The 25210-nt window shown below is 45.3% G+C and overlaps 2 protein-coding genes across 10 annotated transcripts in view; one reads left to right on the top strand and one right to left on the bottom strand.

Moving 5' to 3' along the window:
• RASGEF1A (RasGEF domain family member 1A) overlaps positions 1-25210 on the top strand; it is a 349237-nt gene that overhangs the window by 173216 nt on the left and 150811 nt on the right. The gene's annotated exons all lie outside the window — the stretch shown is intronic.
• LOC128348917 (uncharacterized) overlaps positions 1-25210 on the bottom strand; it is a 90286-nt gene that overhangs the window by 55235 nt on the left and 9841 nt on the right. For 2 of the 8 annotated variants that reach the window (XR_008318431.1, XM_053304665.1), the window contains exons 1-2: positions 6134-6249; positions 3294-3469 (exon numbers count right to left, since the gene is read on the bottom strand). The exons of 1 other annotated variant lie outside the window; for it this stretch is intronic. The gene's annotated coding sequence lies outside the window, so the exon portion shown is untranslated. Of the gene's footprint in view, positions 1-3293; positions 3470-6133; positions 6250-13479; positions 13645-25210 lie in introns of those variants that run through there. 5 more of the 8 variants (XM_053304663.1, XM_053304664.1, XM_053304666.1 and 2 more) reach the window with 3 other exon arrangements.

The following is a 25210-nucleotide window of genomic DNA, read 5'->3' as shown; positions in this document are numbered from 1 at the left end:
ACAAATGACAAGGCAGCCACGTAATCTGAAAATGTAGAAGCTGCCCGCCCCAAGGAGTGTAGATTAGCCTCCTGCTAACTAAGCAAAGAGACACCTTTAAAAGTGGTGATTCTCTTATATTTAGCAGGGGAAGAGCAACTGGTCCTATCCAACACCAGCACAGCATCCCTCCAGTGGCTGTTGCTGGTGTTTCCCTTGTGTTTCTTTTAGATTGTGAGCCCTTTGGGGACAGGGGACCATCTTATTTATGTATTATTTATTTTTCTGTGTAAACTGCTTGGAGAATTTGGTTGAAGAGCAGTATATAAATATGCATAGTAGTAGAAGTAGATGTACCAAATACCATATAAGGTGATCGGGTGGGACAGGCCAGTGCTCCTGCATGCCCATCTGCTGCCTAAATGAACTGAAAGTGGCTGCCTTTCATGCATAGCTAGCCCCAATACTGGGAGCAAGAGACACATTGGGCTTCCCTGTGGGCTTCTACTTTCCAAGTCTCCAAAGGGACTCTGGCATCATTTCCGGCTTCCGCCTGGCCCCCGTAGCCAATTCCCTGAACCGCCCTACCTGGAAACGAGATAGGATGTTGGTGATGTCATTCTGAAGTACAGGAATGTGTAGGCCAAAAAAAGAATGCTATACTGCAAGCAGTGAAGAACGAAAGCCCTCAACATCACCCGAGCGGAACGCGAGGTCTGAGAATTCACCTCCTGGACCACCACCTGGTTGTCACACCAGAAGCGGACCATGGAGTTGCTGAACTCCCCAGCCCACAGGAAGACCATCACAATGATGAGAAACAGTTCCAGAAAAGTAAGATCTCTCATCACCCCACTCTCCAACTACTGGCAAGGCCATCGGGCAGAGCACCATCACCCCCGGAAATATACCCCAAAACTGAAGGCACCCACTGTGTCTGACTGCACCTGGAGCTTGGCCTCTAGGAGCTGCTCTGACCTCCAGAAAGAAACTCCATTAAACTCCCTCAGAAAAGTGTCCCAAACTGCAAAATCTGCCCGCATACCCTCAGTAATATGTAGCCTATGATGTGGTGCCTGAATCCCACGTGTGACTTCATACAACCACCACAAAAAAGCATGTCCTAGGGCCACAATTTGGCAAGTGAAATTAAGATGCCTCAATATCACTTCTAACTCTCTCAGAGTGGTCTTCCTGGCCCTCCCCAAAGCACCGCGGAGATAACGAAGGGCCATAAGCTTCTCCTCAGGCAGACAGCTGTACTGAGTGACTGTATTGAGTTTCATACCCCAAAAGGTAAGCAGGTGGATGGCCCCTCATTCTTTCCCTGGGCAAGGAGAACCCCTAATTCCTGAGTCAAGCAGAAAAAAACAACCCAGCAGCATGAGGTAACAACCACTATCTCGGGAACCAACAAAAAGGAAGTCATCAAGAAAGCGCACCGTGTCATTACACCCCTTCTAACTTGGCAAAGTGGCACCTTTTAATGTGGTGATTCTCTTTATTTAGCAGGGGGAGAGTAACTGGCCCTATCCACTGTTGCTGGTGTTGATCTTATGTTTCTTTTAGATTGTGAGCCCTTTGGGGACAGGGATCCATCTTATTTATTATTTCTGTAATGTGTAAACCGCCCTGAGCCATTTTTGGAAGGGTGGTATAGAAATGGAATAATAATAATTATTATTATTATTATTATTATTGTTGTTGTTGTTGTCAGCCCTACGCCACACAGTCCATTCCAAAAATGTGTTGAATGCCTAAAAAGCGGCACATGAAATAGAGCACCCCATAGGGAGCGCTCTATCCACGTAAAACCGGCCCTCGAAGGCGAAGCCCAATTGGTCAAAATATCTTGGGTGAATGGGCCGCAGGTGAAAGGCTGACTCAATGGCACATTTAGCAAGGACAGCCCCAGGGCCACATCTCTGCACAACCTGCACCGCCTCATCAAATGAGGTCTATCACACTGAACACAGCTCCTCCAGAATGCCATCATTCACGGAGGAGCCCTTGGGGTAAGACAGGTAGTGAATCACCCAGTGCCTTTTTAGGCACCACCCAAGTGGAGAAATGTGCAGGTGTGGAATGTGGGGAAGGTGAAAATGTGTAGCACTCTATCCACAGCTACCTCTTTGTTGATCTTCTTCATCACCACCTCCTCCATTCCCACAACAGACCATGAACTGGGTGCATAGAAGGCCTCATGGCGGGAAATTGACAGGATCCCAAAATCCTCCCTAAAACCTTTTAACAGAAAAGCAGTGGTCCGTTTGTCTAGATAACCCACCAACAGTTCAGCCAGGACCCTTAGGTTGATTGGGCTGGGAGCCTTTTCCAGGAGGTGTCAGGGGTGGGCCCTTTGTGTTGATTGGCTGGCCATCACCTACCACCTGCACCCCAGCCCCATGCCCTGTCACAGGTAGAACTGGGGTGCTTTGAACCACAGAGACTGCACGCGTGCCGGAATTGGCATGGTGTCTTGGAAGGGCACCCCCTACTGTTGTATTCCTGGCATACCGAGTGGGGTTGAACTCACTGATAGCTGAAGCCCAATGTGCTAGAAGAGCTGGAAGGCTTCAAAAGCAGGCAGCCACTGTCCGCTTGCTTGCCAGTGACTGGTCACGAAGGTGGCATTATGAGGAGTCAAAGCTCATTAAGGGGGGCATCCCAGATCTAAAGTGGGCCTCATGAAAATTTTCATCATAGCAGGCCCACAAGGAGCCTGCAAAGTCCATAAAACCCTGATGTATGATGTCCATGTATTATACAAGGGCCGGGCCCCTAGCTGGTTGTGCCTGTAGGATCACCCCCATATAGATGGTGAATCCCGACAACCAATTTTTCCAAGTTTTCTCAACTGGTTTGTGCTTGGTTGCCTCCTGCTCTTTGTTCTGATCTCCCTCCTTGGGCTTACCTTCTGATTCCCTGAACAATAACTCAAATATTTCAACATATTCACCCTTAAGGATCTCTTCCTTGGTAGCCAGCAACAGGTGATTCCCCCAGCAGGAGGCCCATGGCCCCAAAAGGTGAATGTCGTGGTGAAGGAACAACTCCCATGGGATAAGCCTCATCCACCTCCAGTGTAGTTGGCCCCTGCCCAGAACCAGCAGTGCCCTGCCAAACCAGCTCACAGGAACCATAGGGAGATAGGATCCCCCTGAGTTGTCCAGGGTAAGCACCACCAGGCCACCCTTGCATTGCAGTTGGGCCTCAGAATGGGCTGTCACCCCAGCCAGCCAATGGTGACCAAGACCAGAGATACATGGGCCACGGCCCAGCAACAAACTTTGGTGGGTCCCCTTCTACCTCACCTGAAGGGGCTGGGGTCAGTGTTTCCAATGGTGTCACATCAGGGGTTGGTGGCATCACTATAGGTGAAGCTGCCGGGGTCTCAGGTGCAGATGCCACCAGAGGCAGTGAGTCACAATCACCCAGGTCTGTTGGCACAGATCCTTGGTCTTGTCCTTCCTCCTTAAGTGCAGCCAACCTGTTAGATAAAGCTTTCAGCATCTTGGCACAGATTCCCTGGTGTGCATTCTAGCCTTGTTAGGCACCCCAGAAGGACCCGCCCTCAGACCAAGGAATACCAAAATTTGAACCCACTGCCCCCACAGTCATAAGCCAACAGTCAAAAGGCACAACCAGGATCCCCAGGCAACAAACCACCCCCAAGGAACCCCAGACAGGACAGAGTGGTGAGGCAACCAGCCCCTGAACTCCCCCCAGAGAGCTCCCAATAAAGCCCCCAAAGGCCCTCAGGCCAATGATGTTCAGTGGCCAGATACACAATTGCAGGGGTGGGGGAGAGAGCACCCAAACTACAACACCCATAATGCCCAGCAGAGCAATGGATCCAAAGGAGTCCAAAAGCTCCAAGTAAGGCAGGGAGGAAAAAAATGCCTCCGAACTCCCAAACCCTGCCACTATGCTCACCAAGAAGCAACCCGAAAATAAGTGATCAAAAACCAAGAAAAAGAATAGTGGAATAAATAATCTAATCAGAATAACGTTCTAGTGACACAGATCGCCATGCAAACTATTCATAATGAGTGTAATGGCTATTCATCCAAGATTGTTCTCAAGTAATACATATATATGAAGAATATAATGATACTGACATATCAAGAATATGCAATAATAATCCAAAATCTTTACTGGTGACAAATAGTCATCATCTTGCTTCTTTAACTGTATCTGGTCAGAGACTGTAATAAAGGATTTACTTACTTTACTTAATTACTACTTTATCAGCCATGCCGTCACACACTTACGAACATCCTTACAATGAGTCAGACCGCTGGTCCATCTAGCTGAGTACTGCCTGCCTTCTCTAACTGGTAGCAGCTCTCTGCCAGGCAAAGATTTTCCCCTAGCCTGGCTAACTGAAATTCTTTAAATGGAAATGCTGGGGATGAACCGGGACCTTCTGCATGCAAAGCTTGTGGTCAGTCACTGATCTACTGTCCCTCCCCATAAGAGGATTCTGCCTTACTAAGGTCCAGTGCCCTCACCCACATTCACACAGAAGGGGAGGAAATGGCATTACTACAGCTTCTGCTTTTCAGTGATGTGTATAGTCAGTTCAATGGAATAAGACGAACCTTTGTGAAAACATCACCCCAGCCTTTGAAAATGCCTACAAATGTTTTCATGAGTTATTAAGCACAGGGGTCCACTGAATGATGATTTTCGCTTGATAAAAAGGTGTTCTCCACAGGAATTTGTTTGAGCCATTTCTCTTTCTCACCATGGCAACTAGGAGGATACCCAAGCATTTCAGACTAAGACAATGCCCCACAGTTTATAAAATAATGTTTAGAGCACACTTCATTTGTTTCCCTGTTTTTCTTCCCCTGCTGTAAACTGAATGAAGCATTTATAAAGCTCTTTAGAAGAAAAGAAGAAGAAGAAAATCAAGATCTATGAAGCAATAGCTCACACAATCTGCTTTAAAAGAAGGCTAGGGGTGATAGAGGGGAAGCCAACACTTTCATAGATATGCAGGCCCAAATCACTAAAAAAAATAATTGGCAGGGGGTGGGGGGCAGAAAGTAATCCAGAGGAAACTGACAAAAATAAATTATTCCACTGCTGCATAAACTCCTGACGCCCGTATTTGCAGTTACCTGATAAATCTCCCCTATTTTGCTTTTCAGACACATATTGATGGGGTTTTTAAATGTTAGTTTTTCAGAGTAAAACATCTGAATGGGAAGGGGGAAGATGGATGAACTTGGACTCATCATCCTCTTCCCTCTTGTCTATTCCCCTCCCTACCGTGTGAAAAGGCAAGGCCTCATACTTCCTTCTGCTCCAAGTCCACCCCCTGCCTTTTCAAATGGCAGGGAGTGGGACAGATGAGAGGGAGGAGGAGGAAGATGAATAGCAGCGACAGTGGTCATTGCAACACTACCACCACTGCCAGTGTGTGGGGTGGCCACTCAACAATGAAGTGGTAGGTGAGGCAGGCAACCAGAGGTGGCAGTGGCTAATTTAAAACCTGTGGCAATCTGTCACCTGAGGTGGCTACCTCCTCGCCACGCCTCATTAGTAGGCTGGCTGCACATCTAAGCACATAAAGATGGCAGTTTTTTGCAATGTATTATCAATTTGCAGATACATCACAGTTCAAACTGCATGAAGTCATACAGTGATCTGTGGGCTCCATTTACACAGTAAACTACCTATGCCCTTGCCCCCAACTTCCCACTTCAGAGCAGCTATAGAAGGGCAATAATCATGGCTGCCCAACTGAGTTTCCCCCAGAATCTCTTCTTCTTCTTTTTCTTTTTTTAAAAAAGCAATTTCTAGCTCATATGTCTGAGAGGATTGACTAAGTAGTATTTTCAGTAGCCAGAGTGCAGGTTTCAGGTCGTTATACCTCTTCAGGATTAGCAGAGACAAATAATGCAAGAATATGCAAGCTAAAGAAGTAAGGCAAATGTGCCTCATCTGCATGATTTATAGGCTGCAGAATTAAGTATTTCTGTCTTAGTACTGTAGTGCACAATACACACCATACACACTCAGCTCCCTGTGCACCCAACAGCTAGACAAACAATTCTCCACTTGGTTCAAGTCACTGAGCCCTTTCTCACAATCTGTGAGAAGGGCTTGAAGGGGCAACAGGAAGAAGCCTCAAAAAGCTTACCTCCCCCACAGACAATCCTTTCCTTGTTGCTGGGTGGGCGAATTGCCCACCCAGACAATTGCTGGCTTTTGCCAGCAGCAAGGTGGTTGGGGGGCCAGGAGGCCCCTGGAACTCCCATAATGCACAGCATGAGTTCCCAGTGCATTATGGGGAGTGATTCAATGGCGGCTGGGAGGCTGCTGTGTGTGGGTGTTGCATGGAGCCATGCAGCACTGACACACGATGTTAACCCAAGCTAACAGCCGGGGCTCCCTTGAGGCTTTGTTGCCATGCTGTCTCCAACAGCTGTGGGCTCCCAGCAGTTCTCACACCCAGGCAAAACTGGGCTGGGCTTCCCTAGCCCGGTTTTGCCTGGACATGAGAACAGCCTCATTATGTGGGGCTTTTTGTATGGCCACCATATGAAAAGTGGTTACTGGTTTGCACCTTAGTTTAAACATTCTTGGAGGAGACGAAACATAATTCTGTGACCACAGTGCCATCTGCACTCTTTGAGATGTGCCAGTGAAGCTCACAGGCACTAGAAGATAAAGCAGTTAAAAGACAGTTTTGTCTACCAGGTCAAAGCCCTTGATCCCTCTGATCTATCAACCATACTGTGAGACCAAAAGGAGAAAGCAGCAGTAAGTACTGACAATATATTCTGGGGAGGCTCAAGATAACAAGAAGACAGAGAAAGCAACAGGTTGGCCAATAACAAGAGTAGAGGGTAGGCAGAAGTAGAGGGGAGGAAGAAAGGAATAAGAGTCAGTTCTGGGAAGAGTGACTGACAACCTAACACTGCATTTGTGCAAGGTATCTGGTTAAAATCCTGTCAGTGAGCTTGTTCAGTCCTTCCACATTGTCACATGTACCGTTTGAATACTCAGCCATGGCCACCCTGTATTCAGTCACATGCTCTAAGTGTGTCTGCAGAGGCGCACTTAGCCATGGATCTTGGGAATTTGGTCCGTGCCCTCCTGTCTCTGGCGGGGCTCCAAATGTTCTGGGGGGCCTCCCCACTATGCTGCACAGCTCCCATCCCCACCATGGAGTGGCGGTTGAAAAAAGGTTTTAAAAAAAGATTTAACTTGCCCCCGACCCCTCTCAAGCCCTCAAGCAGTGTGTGGGCAGGGGGTGGGGACGACTCCAAAGCACTTCAGGTTTGGGCTCCAAAATTACCTAGCAGCACCCCTGTGTGTCTGTAGCAACACACTTTTGTTCCATTCACCTGGAAGATCTCAGTCTCTGTCTCTGTTATTAAGAATGTTACTCTTAAGGAAGAAAACAAATCCAATGAGGTTTTGATAATATTAAATCGTGAGGCATGAGTCTGCAACTTTCCGCAAGTATGGTCTGGACAATGTATGGTCTGATCAATGTGGTCTATCAGTGGAAGGTAGGTTTTACCCTCATTGCAAATGTGTATTCATTTTGCTCTTCCTGATGCAAATGGCAATAGTTCATTTATATGGGAAGAAGTAAGAAAAGTGCACTCAGAGACACCTTTGGGTTGGTTCCTGCCTTTGGTGACTTCAGCCGTTAAGAATCAAAGTTGCTTCTATTGGCATATCCCATCCTGAGTTTCTATTTCTTATTCATGCTGGAGGGTGACAAATGTTAGAAAGTGAATTTATTCTAGAGAAGTGGAAAGTACATCCATGTTAGCTTTGTGGTTATTTTTAAGGCAGGGTGTTCAGAATATGCCAGCACAATTTCCAGAAGATTGCAAGGCAAGCATGATGTTGTACAACCTAGCTATATTCAGGACACATAGGAGCTTGGAAACAAGATGGATTATGCTGTGTGAACTTTGGTAGCATTCAAAACCTATTCATCTTTGTGAAGATTATTCTCTTTCAGTTTCAAAACGCTAGGATTGCACTTTCAGTGTTGCTGAAACCAACCTTTCTAAAGTGATATTAGTTTTTGGAATTATGTAGCAATATATAGTGATCCAGAAGGAAAATGCCTAGGAATTTACCACTGCAGAATCACCTTGTCTTATACTTCATATCTTCTGATCTTAGAAAAGTCCTAGCTTTCTAACCATCCTACCAGAACTGAAAGCCAGCGTGGTGTAGTGGTTAGAGTGCTGGACTAGGACCAGGGAGACCCGAGTTCAAATCCCCATCCAGCCATGAGACTTGGTGGGTGACTCTGGGCCAGTCACTTCTCTCTCAGCCTAACCTAGTTTACAGGATTGTAGTGAGGAGCAACCTAAGTATGTAATGCACTGCTCTGGGCTCCGTGGAGGGGGATATAAAATGTTAAAAAATCCAATGTTCTCTAAAGCTCTGGTTGGCAATTATTTTTTAACTGGAGCAAAAGTCCAGATTTTGAATTGAGTAAGGCAAGAAGGGCCAGCAGCATTTAATACATGAGCTATCTGGGGCAGAGGCAGATTAAGCTTTTTGCCGCCCTTTTACCTTAAACAAAAATGGTTTGCCTTTTTTTATAATAAGGTAAAAGGGGGGAATTTCTCCCCACCCACTCCACCCTTGCTGCAGCCGCCGCTGCCCATAGAGAGGGGCAGCAAAATTTGAGGGGGAAAATTTGCTGCTCCTCAAACTTTGCCAACGGAGGCAAATGCCTACTCTGCCTCTCCGTTAATCCACCACTGAGCTCGGGTGGTCAGTACTAGGTCTGTGCAAAATTGGATTGGTAAAATCAGACCATGTCTGATTTTACAAAATTTGGAGGGGTGTGGAAAGAGTCTGAATCTGAGATTCTGAAACATAAGCACTCCAGGTGAGATCGGAAGCCCCAAATGGTGATGAGATGGTTGTTGATTTTTTAAAAATGATCTTGGGGACCCATCTTCAGTTCTCTATCTGCCCACCTGCCTGCCCACCCATCCTTATCTTATTTTTTAATCAGTGTTTTTAACCCAATTTTCACACACATTTGCAGCCACCAGCCGATTCTTTTGCAATCCTCTGGTGTGAGGTAACTTCCCTTTAGACTCTCTGGTGTTACTTCACTTCCCCTGAGACCCTCTGGTGTTGTGCTAGTTTTCTTTCGGATTCACAGTATCATAATTACTTTTAAAAGTTAATTGTTTTTGTCCAACTCCGAACCCATTCCTGACCCGATCCTGCCACAAATCCAAACTCTTCCTGAAAATCGGAGGGGTTCAACGGACCCTGAACCAACATTTCTGGGACCAGATGAGATAAAGACTGACCCAATTCCAAATTTTGCACCCGCACACAGGCCTCGTCAGTACCATCTAGGGGGGTGAATACTCATAGAGGCTATTCACTCACACATGCAAAATTTGGCTAAGGAAGCCCAGCCCAGTTTTGCATGTGCGTGTGAACCACTGGGATCGGCACCATGGCAGCAAATCTGCTTATCAAGCCTCCCTTTAAAATGAGGTTAAGAGAGCAACAGCAGATTGATCATCTGCAGGGAAGGTAGGTTTAACCCACCTTCCCCACAGCCCAGCCTCAAGCCCGTGAGAAAGGGTTCATTAAGATTTTTGACAAGGTCTATGTCCTCAGAGATGGACAGGTGATAGTAGTGTAATACTATTGTTACCCTAACTTTCCTCTGTGCAAAAATTACTGTAATTTTACCCTAATCATTTACAGGGAGGGATAAAGAAGGGATGATAACACAGAGAAAATTGTGGGTGCAACAATCCTCGCCAGATTCCTCTTTACAAGTATATCCCCCAAACCAGCCTGCAAACCAGTTCAGCCTGGTTTCACAAACCGGTTTGGTGGCGGAACTGGACTGGACCTTGTCTGGCCAGACCCGGAACCGAACCAACCAGACAAGTTCCGCGCACACCCCTATCTCTGGGTGTGGTGGGCAGATGCTGCCAAAAAATCACTATGAGCATTCATCCCCTGAGATGGTAGAGATGACCAAAATTTGAGGGCCTGGCTCATGCACTAATTGGCTGTGCCCACTAAATTGCTCCAGCATGAGCCTAGACCTGGTTCTAACAGCATCAGAGACTCGGGAAGCAGTTTACATACTTGAACTGACCAGCTCCTATTGCTGTTCACAGGGTGGGGGGAGAAGAAGAAGAAAGCGAGAGAAAAGGTCAAGGGCAGAGCGGGGAATGGGTGGGCAAGCGCACACACCCCCTGACCAGTGGCTTGCCTTCCCCTGCCCCCATATTTGTTTCAGAAATATAATATGTGGGACATAGCTTGGCCACCCATAAATGTACTTTGCCCCTTCTATGCAATTTGTCCCCTCAATTTTGTTTTTCTGGTGCTACTACTGGAGAGGGTAAAGCTCTCCATTAGAGCTTTAACCCTCTCCTGGGGGCTCTCCAGGAGAGCTTGTACTAGCAAGCATGAATTGCCCCCTTTGCTAAGCAGGGTCCATCTGGTTTGCATTTGAATGGGAGACTATATGTGAGTACCGTAAGATATTCCCCTTAGGGGACAGGGCCACTCTAGAGCATCTAGGTTCCAAGTTCCCTCCCTGGCAGCTCCAAGATAGGGCTGAGAGAGTCTCCTTCCTGCAACCTTGGAGAAGCCACTGCCAGTCTGTATAGACAATACTGAGCAGGATGGACCAAGAGACTGAATCGGTAGAAGGCAGCTTCCTATGTCCCTTTGCTTGTATCATGGAATGAGTATCCAAAATGTAAGGGCAGGGCTCTCTGCCAATTATTCTTTACTGTTAACACTGGGAAGAATAAAATTAAAGAACCCGTTGACCATCCTGTGTCTTGGCTTCCGCAAGAGAAAGTTGTTAAGGTGTATAATAAAGAGCTCCATGGCATCAAAGACTTGTTTAAAGGATTATCTTTTGATGGATGTTTTCATCTGTTGCTCTTAGTATATAATTTTGTACATTAGCTGGTATGTAGTAGTGGCATTTTATACTTTATCCTGGATTTTTCATACATATTTTATTTCCTACTTTGGGCTGTGATTGGAGGAAAGTAGGGTCTGTTTCTGTGAAATAAATATGTTGAAGCCAGATGGAAAGCCCCTGGGGTCAGAATGATCCCATGGGTTGCCAATTGCTTATCTCTATTCTAGACTCCAGGACCAGAGTGGTCCATCCAAGACACTTTGCTGCCAGAGGCAGCCCCACAATCTATAGCTGCTCAGCATTCTCAGGCCATGCTGCCATGGCAGCAGCCACATCATATGAGCACTCTCAGACTATGTCACCAGGTCAGGCAGTACTGACATGGGCATTCCTAGCTTGTGTTGCCGGCGGAGGCGGGGGGGGAGGTACATCCCAGTGGGCCAAGGAAGGGGAAATGAACAGCATGTCCCAGTGAGGTGAGGAAGGGCAGCAGGGAGGTCCATGAGGTGGCACCCATGACAATGATGGTTCAAAGCTTGCTACACTGTGTCTCACGCTTGCGCCAGAGGTGAATGCCTCACCCTGCCTCATAGAAGGGCCATCCCTGCTAGACTCACTAATACAGAATTGCTCAAGACAGTTGTTTTAATCTACCTACATTTTGAATGCTTTGATCTTAGAGCTGCAACACCTACCCCCTGAATTCTCCTTCTTCAACCTTTATTAGAGCCCATAGAGTATATAATGTTCTGCATATCATTACCACTAGTTTACTGGATAGCAGCTTTTAAAAATAATTCTTTTTGACAGAACCAATCAGTTTCCAAGAACATCTGCTTTTGCTCAGATTTTACATGTTTCAGAGCACAACTATATTATGTTTAACGTATATAAAATGCAGTTCCATTTGTTTTCCCTATTTTGAAGAGCATAGATTATGTGGTGTTTTGGGTTTGTTTGTTTGTTTGGTAAAAGCAACATATTGAAAGAAAAACACATCAGTAATTTACCATGGCAGCATTGTTGATGTTTTCTGCTATTGCAATTTATGACTTCAGCAGTATCTCCTTATTTGAATTACTGCTTTTTGTATGTGTGCATTTCTAGGCTGTTGGTTATGCTTTATCACTGCCATATGGCTATGGAATTTAATGAGTCAGTGGGCAAGATTTCCAATCAAAGCATAAAAGTAGAAATCAGTTATGAATGGTCTGGGTCTTTCCTTTGTCCCCTCCATCTATATTGTAACATACTAAGGTACTGTGATAGAGATGGTGAGGCCTCTAGACAAAATAGACTGAGTTTTCCTAATATCATAGAAAGCCAAAGAGTTGCATGGATGGAGCTGCTTATATTGACATAACAGACAAAAGGATATTGAAGGAAGAGATAGAGGCCTGAAGACACAACAGGTCCCAGTAACATCCATAGGAATGAGGGGAAGAGGGATGGGGAAAGCCAGAGGGAAGACCCCAAGAAAGGAATTAAAACAGGAATGGAAAAGGCAGTCAGAGAGGAGAGCTGCACATGGCCATAAATTGCAGCCTGAGGAAGGACAAAATCCATATAATCTGAAATAACCAGCCCAAGACTGAGTTGCTGCTCTCTAGCACTAGTTTACATGTGCGTTGCTTACTCTGCAATGGGGGGGGGGGCAACTGGGGCAAGACATGAGCCCTTTTCACAATATATAAGTGCATGGAGAGGAAAGCGGGATCATGTCCTCATTACCTGCCCCAAACCTCCCAGCATGGATTGTGCCTGTGTGCAGAACCTACATACACACTTGTACTCACACAGACACTCCCTGCACAATGGAGGCTCCTGCTTTCTGGAGGATTCCCAGTCTTATGGACAGAGCCTGCATATATATAGCTTGTTTGTGCAGAGGCTGTGTACAGCTGATCAACAAGTGTTAGATGGCACAGTCCTACTCACCCACCACCCACCCCCACCACCCACACATTCACTATAAATTCTTTTCAGAGATGCATAAAAGCACTGCCTGTGGTTGGGGAGGAAGAGGCAATCTGAGGACAACTAACTGAAATTCAACATATGTTTATAATGCAAATGGAAAAGGGGCCTTATAGAAGTGACATTAATGCTTTATAGTGGGAGGGCTGTTGGAAGCTTTAGTTAACAGAATGATTCATCCGTCTGAAATGAACCTGATTGAATCAACATTGTATTCAGCCTCTGAGTGTGTACTAAGATCTTTTAGGGAAACTAACCAACTGTGACTATAAAAGCTTCAGGAGCACCAAGCATGGAGAAAGAGATAAACTGCAACGGCTTTGACCACTGCAATGAAGGCCTTAGGCTTCCATTTCTGTGGCTTAGCATAGAAAATGAGATACATTTAAATAATCAGAAAAGATAATAATGGCAGGATGCAGCAAATATATGTGATTTTCATCCCCCAAAGTGGGGGGAGAACCCCACAAATTTGCAGTTTCTGAAAAGCAGCAAGTTTCCAATCATATATTGTAGAGATAACGCGGCAACTTGTTGCATAAACTGTTGTGCTATTAAGCCAACTGTACAGAATGAGAAAGGAGCACTAATTAGAAATCACTTACTTAGACAAAGAAAGGAGAAATCGCCCATCGAAGCATCATCCATATAACTGGGATACGCTAAATCGTACCAATTGTTCTTGCAAATATTTCTGCCTTGCCAAGAAGTAAGATCAGGTGTTCAGGACACTTTTTTCAAAAGTAGATGAGCACTTGTTAAGAGCTATGTCTCATGTTGAGTCTGACAGAACTGTCAGACTTCATTTGGCTTATGCTGTCATAGTAGAACTCCACCAGAAATCCAACAGCTATGTAAGATTCTCCCCCATTTGCTGCCCTCTCATCCTCCTTTTCCCCTCCTTTGTTCCTGTGGTGCTGCACCAGCCCCCTTCCACCACCTTCCCTCTTTCCAGCCCCCCACTTACCAGATTCCTATCCAGAATGGAGAATACAGCCTGTGACCAAGTGGGGCAGGGGACAGACTGCAACGTGTGAGCAATGCTCTGAAGCAGGGATGGGCAAACTTGGCTTTCCACCTGTTGAACTACAACTCCCACCATCTCCAGCCACAATAAATTGTTCCTGGAGGTGATGGGAGTTGTAGTTCTACAACAGCTGGAGAAACAGGTTTGCTTACCCCTGCTATGGAGGGAGCACACAAGGCGCTGCCTTGCTTTCTGTGGCTTGTGTTTTAAAGTAAAGAAGGGAAATAACCCTTTTGCTTTCCCTCTAGGACCTGGGAGGAGGAGGGGGAGGAGTTTTTTCCCCTGAGGCTGCAGCCATGACAGTCATGAGCATCCAGTCCCACATGGCAGAGCTATTCCTGGTTGCCATTTTTGCTGCCAAGCAGTCCACTACCACCACCACGTGCCCCATATTGCTTAAAATGAGTAAGCAATATGGGGATCAACCAACCATATTGCTTAACATGAGTAAGCAATATGGGGATCAACCAACCAACCGGGATCTCACTGTGGCCTGCCACTTGTAATGGGAAAGGAGATGGGAGACCCAGACCAAGCATAGGGTGTGGTGCAATTTTGAGTTCTTCCTGTGCCACATATATGCACGCACCACTGCATCTTCCGGGCCACATGTGTGTATAAATTCTGGGGGGTGGGGGTGTCAGAAGACCAAAAACTGACTGCCCTGGTAGTTTTTCAGGCACTTGAGAACCCTGTGCACATTCCAGTAAGGATGATGCTTGTAGATCGGCAGTCTGTCATTTCTGTGTGTAAGTGAAATCAAGGAATTTGCAGAGGATCATTATGCAGTTTCAGGTTCAAGAACATTACAAAATTATGCATTCTGTAAATCCCCGACAGAAACTATTTTGCATTAAGCTAGTATTATTCCAAAGTTCTCATTAGAATGTAAGTTCAGAGAAAGTCGCATTTAATGATCCTGTTACATGCTTAAATACAGGCAGGATATGTAAGGTTAATCTTGTATTTTTGTGCAATGTCTGGATTTTCCAGCAATAATGAGAATATTTTTTGTTAAACGTTAAAGTAGATATTTAATAACTGTCTGAAATGCTACAAATTACAGCACTCCAATGAAGTCATCTGTTTATCTAAAAGACAGACAGTTAGAAGGGTAATTCTTCAACATTTAGACTGGCATCTTCCATTTTTGTTAGAGAACTCGCCTCTTGAGGATAGGAGTACATTTGTATCTTTTCTCAATTCAGCTTTAGTCTCCCAACACTACTCACAATTGTCTCAATGTCTGCCTTTAACCAGCATTTAACAAAAGCAAAGAAAAGAAGATCTGCTCTCTAAACATTTCTTCATATTGAAGCAAAATGGACTGCAATGAGAGACACAAATCAAAGCCGTTGTTTCTATACTCACACTTAAAAGATGGTGCAGCTATGGCTACATGCTTGGCTTGACTGATTTCTTCCTATCTCTTTAAAAAGGTTTGCACTTAGACACAAAATGATCTCTTGGGGTGGGCTCATATATATCAGTTCTTCAATGCAGCATTTTGCTGGCTTACAGGTGTGAATGAGCCATCACATATCAAACTTCCATATCTTGTCAAATGCAAGTTTTTAATGGTTCCCACATGCAATAATGAATGTATACAAGTTACCAAGCAATGAGAAAGCAAAGAAATACATGCACATGTAAACCTCCAAGGGCTGTACAACACGCTACATATTAAACAGGCTATAGGAACCAAAAATGGAAATTCCCTAGTCTACCTCACTCCTTCCCTCCAGTGGTTCATCCTGGAAGTGTTTGCATGAAACCATGCAAATGTGACTCCTGGAGACCAATTTTAAATTGTGCCATGCCAGGCTAATAGCATATTCACAACTAATTCTTCACCTATTCTGTTGTGGTTCCTTTCATTTAATTGGGGTTGCAGTTCCTTAGAAGCACATAATGGGATATTGGCCACAGAAAGTATCTTCTTAAGAATTTTAGCACTTTTAAAATATGCAACTTTCTAGGCCTTGTGGCTACAAAAATGTGCTTGAAATAGAGTAAGCAAAGCCTCCTGAACTTTCAAACGCCAGAGGAGTGACTGAATAAGATTCCCAGTGGTCAGGGGCAGAGTTTCAGTGCCCTAGATACTAGCTCACTGGCTTCCCATGATCATCAGAAGCAAAGGAAAATATTCAAAATGGTAAACTGAGCAGAATAAATTACACAAATAGGAGAAATCATGTAAATTTGCTTAGTTTGCATAATATATACAGGTTACAGGAGTCACCTTATCTATGAAATATTTTGTTCTATTCACAACAGTGTGTATAAAGTTAAATGCATCAGTTAATGTCAAAGGTGTTCCTGCTGAAGCGAGAGATTTGCTAACTGAATGGTTTCTTTACCATTGTGATGGATGTACTTCTCACACTTCAGAATCTAACCCTAGTCTTTGGAAGACAAGGCAGAGGTAGACTTATGGAAATCAGCTCTGTCCAAGCACATCAATTGTGCATTATTTCTGGCTGCATAGCCAAGTTGGGAGACACGAGCATGATGAAACTGTTCACAAAGCCAGCACTTCATCATATGCCCAATTAGCTCTATGTATAGGATAACCTACTGTTTTCCCTACTGTCTGTCATGACTGGACCATTCCAAATTTTTGAATATAAACATTTTAAGCAGAAACTGAAAAAAGCATGTTTTATTATTGACATTGATAATGATTTATCTTTTTTAAAAAACCAAACTATGAAAAATGTGAGTTCAAGAAAGTTCAGATCAGGGCCAGCACAAAGTTTAAGGGGGGCTCTGACAACTGCTCTCTATGGGTGCCCTCTCACTTGGGTGGGCCCCAAGAGACTCACTCCACTACCATCACATGACAGCTATCAGCAAAGAGTTGGTCTCAGACTTGAATGGCCTACTAATGAGACTGTGTGTGGTGGTTACCTCAGGTGGATGCTTAGCAGAGGTAGCAGATTGTCTACTGGCCTGTCACCTCACCTGGCCTACCCTCCCAAACCTCACTCAATAGTGACACATGAGCACCAGGTGGCAGCAGCCATCATCCTTGCTGTCTTCCCTCCCTCCCCCGACTTGTTTGCCCCTTGTCTATAAAAGGCAAAACGTAGCGTGAAGCAACAGGAAGTGCCTTTCAATCATTTCCTGGTGCTCCATTCCCCATGCTTGAGAAGGCATGGAGCAGCAGCCACTGCCACAGTCCCCAGAAGCAGGTAAAGGGAAGGTAGAGTCAGAAAGGGAGAGGAAGCTAGAATTGGATGTTGGAACAAGGGAGACTCACCGGAGTGGGGAAGATTGGGTGGTGGGAATCAGCACACAGCAGCACTCCTGTCAGATCACAAGGGTGGGGCGAGACAGGAAGATTGGGAGAATCTACAGGGAAGACTGGTATATGGCATGCTCCACACAGGTGGGGCTGGGGGAGCAACAGGTTACCACAGTGCAACAAGCACCAGAGGGGCTGGGGTCAGGCCTAGTCTCAATAATCAGCATTGGGCCCTTCTCAGGGTCCTGGATCCTTGCAAGTGATCTAATCGCTGATGCCAGCCCTGATTCAGATTAAGAGAAGAGTGGTGTTTTCTCCCTTCTGGAGCTATTTTACCAACAGCATTGCCACTTCATCATTACTACTACTACTACTACTACTGGTACTGCTCCTAACAACAGCCCACTGCAGAAAATTGAGTAATTGAAGCTTTTCCTCATATGAAGATAAGTGTTGGGGAAAGTTTCACTTCCTAAAATGTCTGCATGTGAAGCTGCTTTTTACCTCACAGAAGCAGGGCTAGAAACAGTAACTACTAAACTGGCCTTAAGAAATCAGTCAGCCTCCTCTGTGTAAAACATTATTAGTGGAAGTGATCAAGAGCAATAATACTCAAAGATGGTTCAGTAAAGCAATTGGATTATCCCACGTTTCTATGAAATAAGTGGGTGCAAATGGGTGCAGCCGGGGGGGGGGGAATGCTCAGAATTAACAGCTGAACGGAACATTAGGAGAGAATTGGAGAGATCAGTATTCATTATCTAGGTTTCCATATAAATTTCTGATTGCACCAGATGTTGAAACAAGGTAACTTGAGACAAATGAGCCTGAAGACATTGTTAAATACTCATGAGGGTTTTTAAAAATTTTGGCTGTGTTTGCTAATCCAAAAATTTACAGTTGCTCATTTGAAACAGTCGGACATTTAACTGGAAAATCTGTTGAATAAAAAGGTAGCTCTAACACTAAACTCTGAAGGACAGGCAAAATAATTCTGGAAGATACTAGAGTTTGCTTAATTTAATGAGAACACCATGAATGATATGGGCAGTTCATGGCAAAGACAGGCATTTGAAGCACTGGAAGTGGGGCATAACCATGGCATTCTGCAAAGGCATCTGCAGAAATAATTATTGGGGGGAGGGGGTGTCCAGAGGTGGCTGGTGAATTCTGGAGGTGATGGAGCTGTAGTTGGTGTACTTTGTATTGTGTGTGTGCTGTATTATTTATGCACATAGCACACACTGCTTCAACATAACTACATTTTTCTTGTGCCTGCACATACCAACGCTACTACTACTAGTAGTACATATTTTTATACACACCAGCTTCCACCCAGTGAATAACCATAGTCATCCCTATCCCAGTTCAGGGAATATATCTATCAAACCACTAGCTACACTAGCATTACCTGAGACTTTACAGGCAGGAAGGTGCCTCTGCACATAAGCAGAGTGAGTTTTCCTAACTTAACCAAGCCAGGTGTCTGTCTCTCTCTCTGTCTCTGTCTCTCTCTCTCTCTTCAAAGTACAGTACATGAATAGTAAACCAATAACCAAATTTCACAATGTGGTATATGAGCTTTTAAGTAACAGAGAACTCTTTCCTTATTTTGGATACAATTTAAAAAAGGAACAAGATGTTCTCGTAAGAACTAATCTGCCTACTTTCTTTTCACTATCCCTAGAACTGGACTATATTTGGTCCAAATCAATTAGGCAGTTCACAAGTTAGCCCACTTGCACCTCAAACATTCATACTTCTGCCATCTTGAATTGAAGTGGATGGCATCATCAAAAACTATGCATTTGAGGTGTCCCTATGTGTCCCTACAACTGTACCAAAGTTGGTCCAAATAGGTTCCCACTTCCACCTCAAACATTCACATGTCTGCTATCTTGAATCAGAGTGGGTGACATCATTACAAACTATGCTCTTGAGCTGCCTCCATGTGTCCCTACACCTGTAGCAAATTTTGTTCAAATAGGTTAGGCAGTTCACAAGTTAGCCCAATTGCGCTTCAAATGTTCATGCATCCGCCATCTTGAATTTGAATGGATAACATCATTGCAAATCATGCCATTGAGGTGTCCCTGTGTGTCACTCACTACAACTGTTTGTGATGATGTCATCCACCAAATTTCGTTCAAATTGGTTAGGCAGTCCACAAAGCCCTCTTGCGCCTCAAATGTTCACACGTCCGTCATCTTGGATTAGGGTAGATGACATAATCACAAGCTACAATGTTGAGGTGTCCCTATGTGTCTCTAGAGCTGTACCCAATTTGGTTCATACTGGTCCAGGCCTTGTAATGTTGATGTGGACACACACACACACACACATGGATGGACACACATATGGAATGCCTCATAAACCTACAGGAAAGCAGGCTAAAAATAGATGTTTCTGGGAAAGGACATAGCATTTAGTACAATCTGCTGTCTCTTTCAGTCTTAAGATGACAGTAAAAAAGTTATTGCAGACTAATTAAGAACTGTGCCTTATTTATTTAAAACATTTCTATATCGGTTTTTTGTCAAGACACCTCTTTAAAATTGTTTATATAAGATAGTAATACATAGCTTCATAACTGAATGATAAAGCAGTACAATACTTGTACTAAATATCTCAAGTTATTATTACATTGCATTACAACGGGCTGGAAAAGTTAATTAGAGCATGCTTGTATACCCAAATGTAACAGTAGTATCTTTATTTCAACACATTAGTCATAAAGTAAGACCATTCAAAGTCAAAAGACAAAAGTAAGTCCAATTAATTTCAATATGGCAAAGCCCTGTTGAAAGTTTGCTCTGAGAATCCCACTTGGGAAACACAAACACCAGAAGTTATCAGATTCTGAGGCTCCACATGAGCAGGATGAAAACTGGATGGAATTAGGCGGGGAGAGCGGGCCTGCACACGAGCACCCGTGGAGCCCTGGGCAGCCAGATCAGCCGCCCACACGATTACCAGCAAGTGCACGGGGCATCCTTGGGAGACCCCCCGAGACTAGGGGGCTTATTTTAGCCTCCTGGTGGGGGTTTCCTCACAAGGTGCCATTAACTTCATTTGGGAGTGAGGCTTAAGTGGGCTAACCACACAGCTCCCGGCGGTTCCCACAACCACAGGAAAGCAAGCTGGGCTCCCTTAGCCCACTTTCCTGCAGTTGTGAGAATAGCCTCTCTGTCTCTAGTATTTTTTTAGCCAACCCAAGGAAAGGGTTTGTGATGGTTGCCCTTCTCCTAGGTAACCCTTCTGCCACCACTCAGATTCTTTGACCTGTCTGAGAGTAATATCACAGTCTTATAACTTGCGACAGAGCTTATTCTTTCTCCAATCTGATAAGTTGCTCTGTAACATGGTGTAACACTTCAGGTGAACATCGGACAGGGAGGTAGAGGCTTTTAGCTCCTTGGTAATGTTGAATTAGCAGGTTTTTCTTTTATTGAGCTTATTCAGTTGAGGTTGAACAAGTTCTTATAAACATAATGGTTTCAGTTATTAAAAAGCAAACGTATATAAACATAAGGGCTTCAGGTATCAACATAAAATTATAACAGTGCTGATTTTTTTTTCTGTTTTACACAGGATTATTTCTATGGGACTCTTCTCTTTTAGGATTAGGGTGCCTTGCTCGGTTAACTTTGTGTAGTTTCAGAGGTGCCTCCCACCTGAGGACTCCCAGGTCTTTCCCTGAACAGAAAATGGGCTTACCTTTAGAGTTCAGATCTGCCTCTGCCTGAAACCCACTCTTCTGCCTTCCTTAGAAAAGTCCCTTTCTCCAGTCATTTCTTTTTTCCAAGACTTGAGACTCAATGAAGCAATTCTCTCAATTGCCAGAGATAGGCTGGGAGGGCACGGAGGGGGGAGCTGCTCTTAACCTACCTTCCATCCAGATGACCAAACCATCCATCTTCGGCATCCCTCTTGTGCGCCCACATGGGCAGCCCTGCTCCATGCAACTCTGTGAGGCATGGAGCAGGGCGGAGGAGTGCGGGGCCAGAGCTTGATGTTCTGGCTTCCAGATATCCCATAATTCACATACAGCACGTGCACTGCATTGGGGATTCCCCCATCAGATGGGTGCTCTTGTGTGCCCGTTGCTGTGTCTCCCTAGGCTGAACTCAGCCCAAGGAGACACATGATACCCGTTAGCTGGGGTAAGGGTGCAAGCACACCCTTAGCCTCAGCTAACAGGTGGGTTTCCTAAGAGAGTTAGGCGGGTGGAGAGCAGAGGGATCCGCGAGGATCCCACTGCTGCTTCTCACAACCAGCCTAACCAAGGCTGGGCTGGGTTAGGCTGGCTTTGAGAACAGCCTCACTCTTTCACAACCATTCCAACAACCAACAGACACCTAATTCCTTTTCCTCTCTCAGTCTAACCAGGGTTTTCCAAGCTGCCTGCAGGGGTCTCACTGCTGCAGCCTCTTCCTGTCACTCAAACTACTTCAACACTTTATCTCCTGCACATACTTACATTGTATTACGTTAACATCTTATACAGCTCCATAACATTAACATTTAAAATGCATATACATAATACCTGTAAACAAACAATACTGGAAGAAACACAAAGGGGCTATTCTGATGATCGGCAAAAATTGGGCTAGGAGAGCCTAGCCTGATTTTTGCCAATTGTAAGAACCACTGGGCTCGGCTGCGAGCCTGGTGGTTCTTGAGCGGTTAACCCGCTCAAGTACCCCTGCTCTTAGCCCGGGTTTGTGGAGCAAACACTCCGCAAAACCGGGCTCTCTGGTCGTGAGTAGCCCCCCAGAGGGGAGGCGAAAAGCTGTGAGGCATACTGGGGCTTCCGGGGGCTGTGTGGCCCCCGAGCTCCCCAGCCCCCACCGGCTCTGTCACAGAGCCGGAAATCGTGTGGGCGGCCAATCTGGCTGCTCAGGGCTCCCTCCGCACTTGTGTGCAGGGAGAGTGGGCTTAGCCCGCTCTCCCCACACACTGGAAGAAACCGGGTCTCACTGATCGTGAGACCCAGTCCAAAATGTCACAGAGTTAAATATTAAACCTCTATAAGTTCCGATTAGGATTTCGGCTCAATTTGGAGTTGACAATATCAGATTTTGATTATATTGGCTCTGGCAATATTAGATCGGATTCAGAATACAAATCCGATTTCAAACTTAAATTCGAACTACCCCCCCCACACACACACATAGTGGTAAGTAGGCAAGCGGGGGGGGATTAACGGTTGGCCCCAAAGCAGTGAAATTTATCACACATGTGGGAAAGGGAGTCAGGGGTTGCTGTAGTGAATTTGAAGAGAATTGATCAATCCCCTGATTTTTGGTAAATTTTTAAATTTTTTTGTTTAAAACAGTTAAAAATGGTGAAATAGTATCAGAATTCATAAATGTATGCCCATCCATACTGGAAATATAAAATGGGGGCAAAGGGGGCATGTTATTCCTTTTCATGAAGGCAAATGGCAGATTCCTCCACATGCTGGTGAAATGATAGTCCAAGGGGGATCTTCAGTTTTGGAGATTCTTTTGGCTTGAAACAAGCCAGATTTCACCATTTTTAGCCATTTTAAACTAAAATTTTAAAAATTCACCAAAACTCAGGGCATTGACCAATTCTCTTCAAATTCACAACAGGGGACCCTGACCACATTCCCCATGTTTGTGGCAAGTTTCAAGGCTTTAGGATCAACGGGTGATACCCCTTCACAACTAATGAGAAGAATTGTCTGTGAGGACAGGGGTGTCGGGCAGAATTGCTAATAATGTGTTACTACAATCCCACTTCTCCCACAGTCTGTTCTCTCATGACAGTGTCAGTCCATGGAGGATAGATGGCAGATGCCAATGAGCTAGATTGCTCTATATACGAAAGCTGTGGGGACAGGTACCCAACCAACAGCTCTCCCTGTCTTGGTGACTGCCACTAAGAAACTGTCAAAACATGCCCACTGCCAGCCCATCTACTCATCTGAACATGTCCACCTTTTTTGTACCCTGAATGGAAACCCTGCTCTCCAGGGATCACTGGAAATCAGGGTTCCTCTCTCCCGCAATTCCCCATGGTGGCAAATCTGCATATGGTGCAACACCATACGAACCTGGGAGTTTTGAATGAGAGTAAAGATCTGTCCCCACACCCCATGTTTCCCTCCCCAGTCTACACACGCAGCTAGGCTCTGACACATGGAGCATCAAATTCTCCTTTGGGTGCATGAAAGGCTTCGCAGGAGAGGAAGGGGTTGCAGTGCAAAAATTCTACCATTAACCAGAGATGGGGGGGGGGGACGAGAGTGGGTGGCCCTTTGTTGGGTTAGCTCAACTCATGAGCTCCCTGACCGCTTGTCCGTGGGGAGAGCGGACTTAGCCCACTCTCCCTGCAGTTTCTAAAAAAGCGGGTCTCACGGATCATGAGACCCACCTCCAAAGGTTTTCAAGCCCAACAGACTGGCCCTCTCATAAGAATGCTAGTCTGTTGGTGGCAAGCTGCTACGGGGACAGGAGTGTAGTTTGGTCTGCATTGACTGCTTTGCCAGGGTGAGCCCCCGCAAGAGCATCCTTGGTCACAGTGGGCTAGACCCCCTATCCTTTGCCCTCCCTCATATATATACTGCTCCTAGGAAGTCATCATGTTTCCTTCCCTTTCCTGAGTAACAGGAAAATAGAGCCCCCCAGGACCACCACCCCCAGCACTTTGTGTGAGACAGTTTTGTTTTGGGGCTCTTAGGAAGGCTGTGGTACAATCACTGTCAGAAGAAGCTCTGACATGGCATAGCATTTAAAGGGAGTTAAATGCCCTTTCCCTGCTGAGGGTGGGTGGACACATGATTATGCTCAGCATGCCCCCTTTAAGATTGTGGCCAATAGAAGCCACTCTAGTGACGTGCTGACACCTTGCCGGCAGTCTAGCAACATGATCTGTATGGAACTAGCTGGGATGTGGCCTTGGTGGACCAGGGAGGGGCTGCCTTGTCCTGAAATTGGAGGTTGCACTGTGACTGGATGAACATCTGCAATTCACAGTTTCAAAAATTAACCGCGGGTCCAGCAATCTTCAATTTCACATTACATGCTAACGGTAGCCATCATTAACTAAAATGACTGAGGCTGAAGGGAGGACTAACAGAGAGCTACAAAGGGCTCAGAAGAGGTTTCGGAGCTTGGTAAAACAAACTCAAGAGATTGCATGGTTCCGTGTTGCCAAGGCTCCAGAGCTTCCCTGGCTTTTGCCACAGCTCCCCAGTGCCTTAGGGTCAAACTAGAAATGATGTTATGGACATTAACTTTCATACCATGCACAGCAGCGCCAGTGGTTGTCAACTGCCCTCACTGCTCCCAGCATCTAAAACAGGCCTGCCCAAATTTAACACACACACCCAGCTGTTTTTGGACTACAACTCTCAGAATCCTTAGCCACAGTGGCCAATAGCCAGGGATTATGGGAGTTGTAGGCCATCTGCAAGTGGACTGAAGTTGAGTAGCTGTGATCTAAAACAACACCAGCGATCTTGTGAAAGAGCACTCTTGTGCTAATACATAAAATTGTGCAATCACACTTCCGCAATACTACAGTCATTGCTTCCAGTGGCCATAGGCTTGCAGAAGTATGATTGTGTGATTTTACATATTAAAACAAGAGCACTCTTGTGCAAGACCACAGGTATTGTTTGAGATGCCCACAGCAGTAGGGGCGGTTGAGAACCACCCTTGTTACTCTGCACAGAATATCAGCCATTGACTGACATCCAGACTAAGTGACTCATGAGTTGTCACAATGAAATCAAATAAATGAAATGCTTGTTGGTGGGAGTGGAGGGTGCAGTCTGAACTGGAAGAGTGGTTTCACAGTTTCTCCAGAGAAAACTTGCCCCCTCAGAAACTGTTATTTGCACTGGGAGGGAATTGGTGCTACGGGCATCAATATACTGCATACTCAACTCAGTTTTACAGCAGCTCTGCTATCAATTTTTTTTTTAAAGAGAGGTCTCTTGTTTCAAGTGATCAAGTTGTTGCATATTCCTTATGGATCATCTGTGACTTGTTTTTCATAATTGTGCAAGTGCAAGCTCAGGTTTTAGCTT

Source organism: Hemicordylus capensis, chromosome 3 (assembly GCF_027244095.1).
Source record: "Hemicordylus capensis ecotype Gifberg chromosome 3, rHemCap1.1.pri, whole genome shotgun sequence".
In the NCBI taxonomy this organism is placed as follows: domain Eukaryota; kingdom Metazoa; phylum Chordata; class Lepidosauria; order Squamata; family Cordylidae; genus Hemicordylus; species Hemicordylus capensis.
The sequence above is the reverse complement of the archived record's forward strand: the minus strand, read 5'-3'. Positions and strand labels throughout refer to the sequence as shown.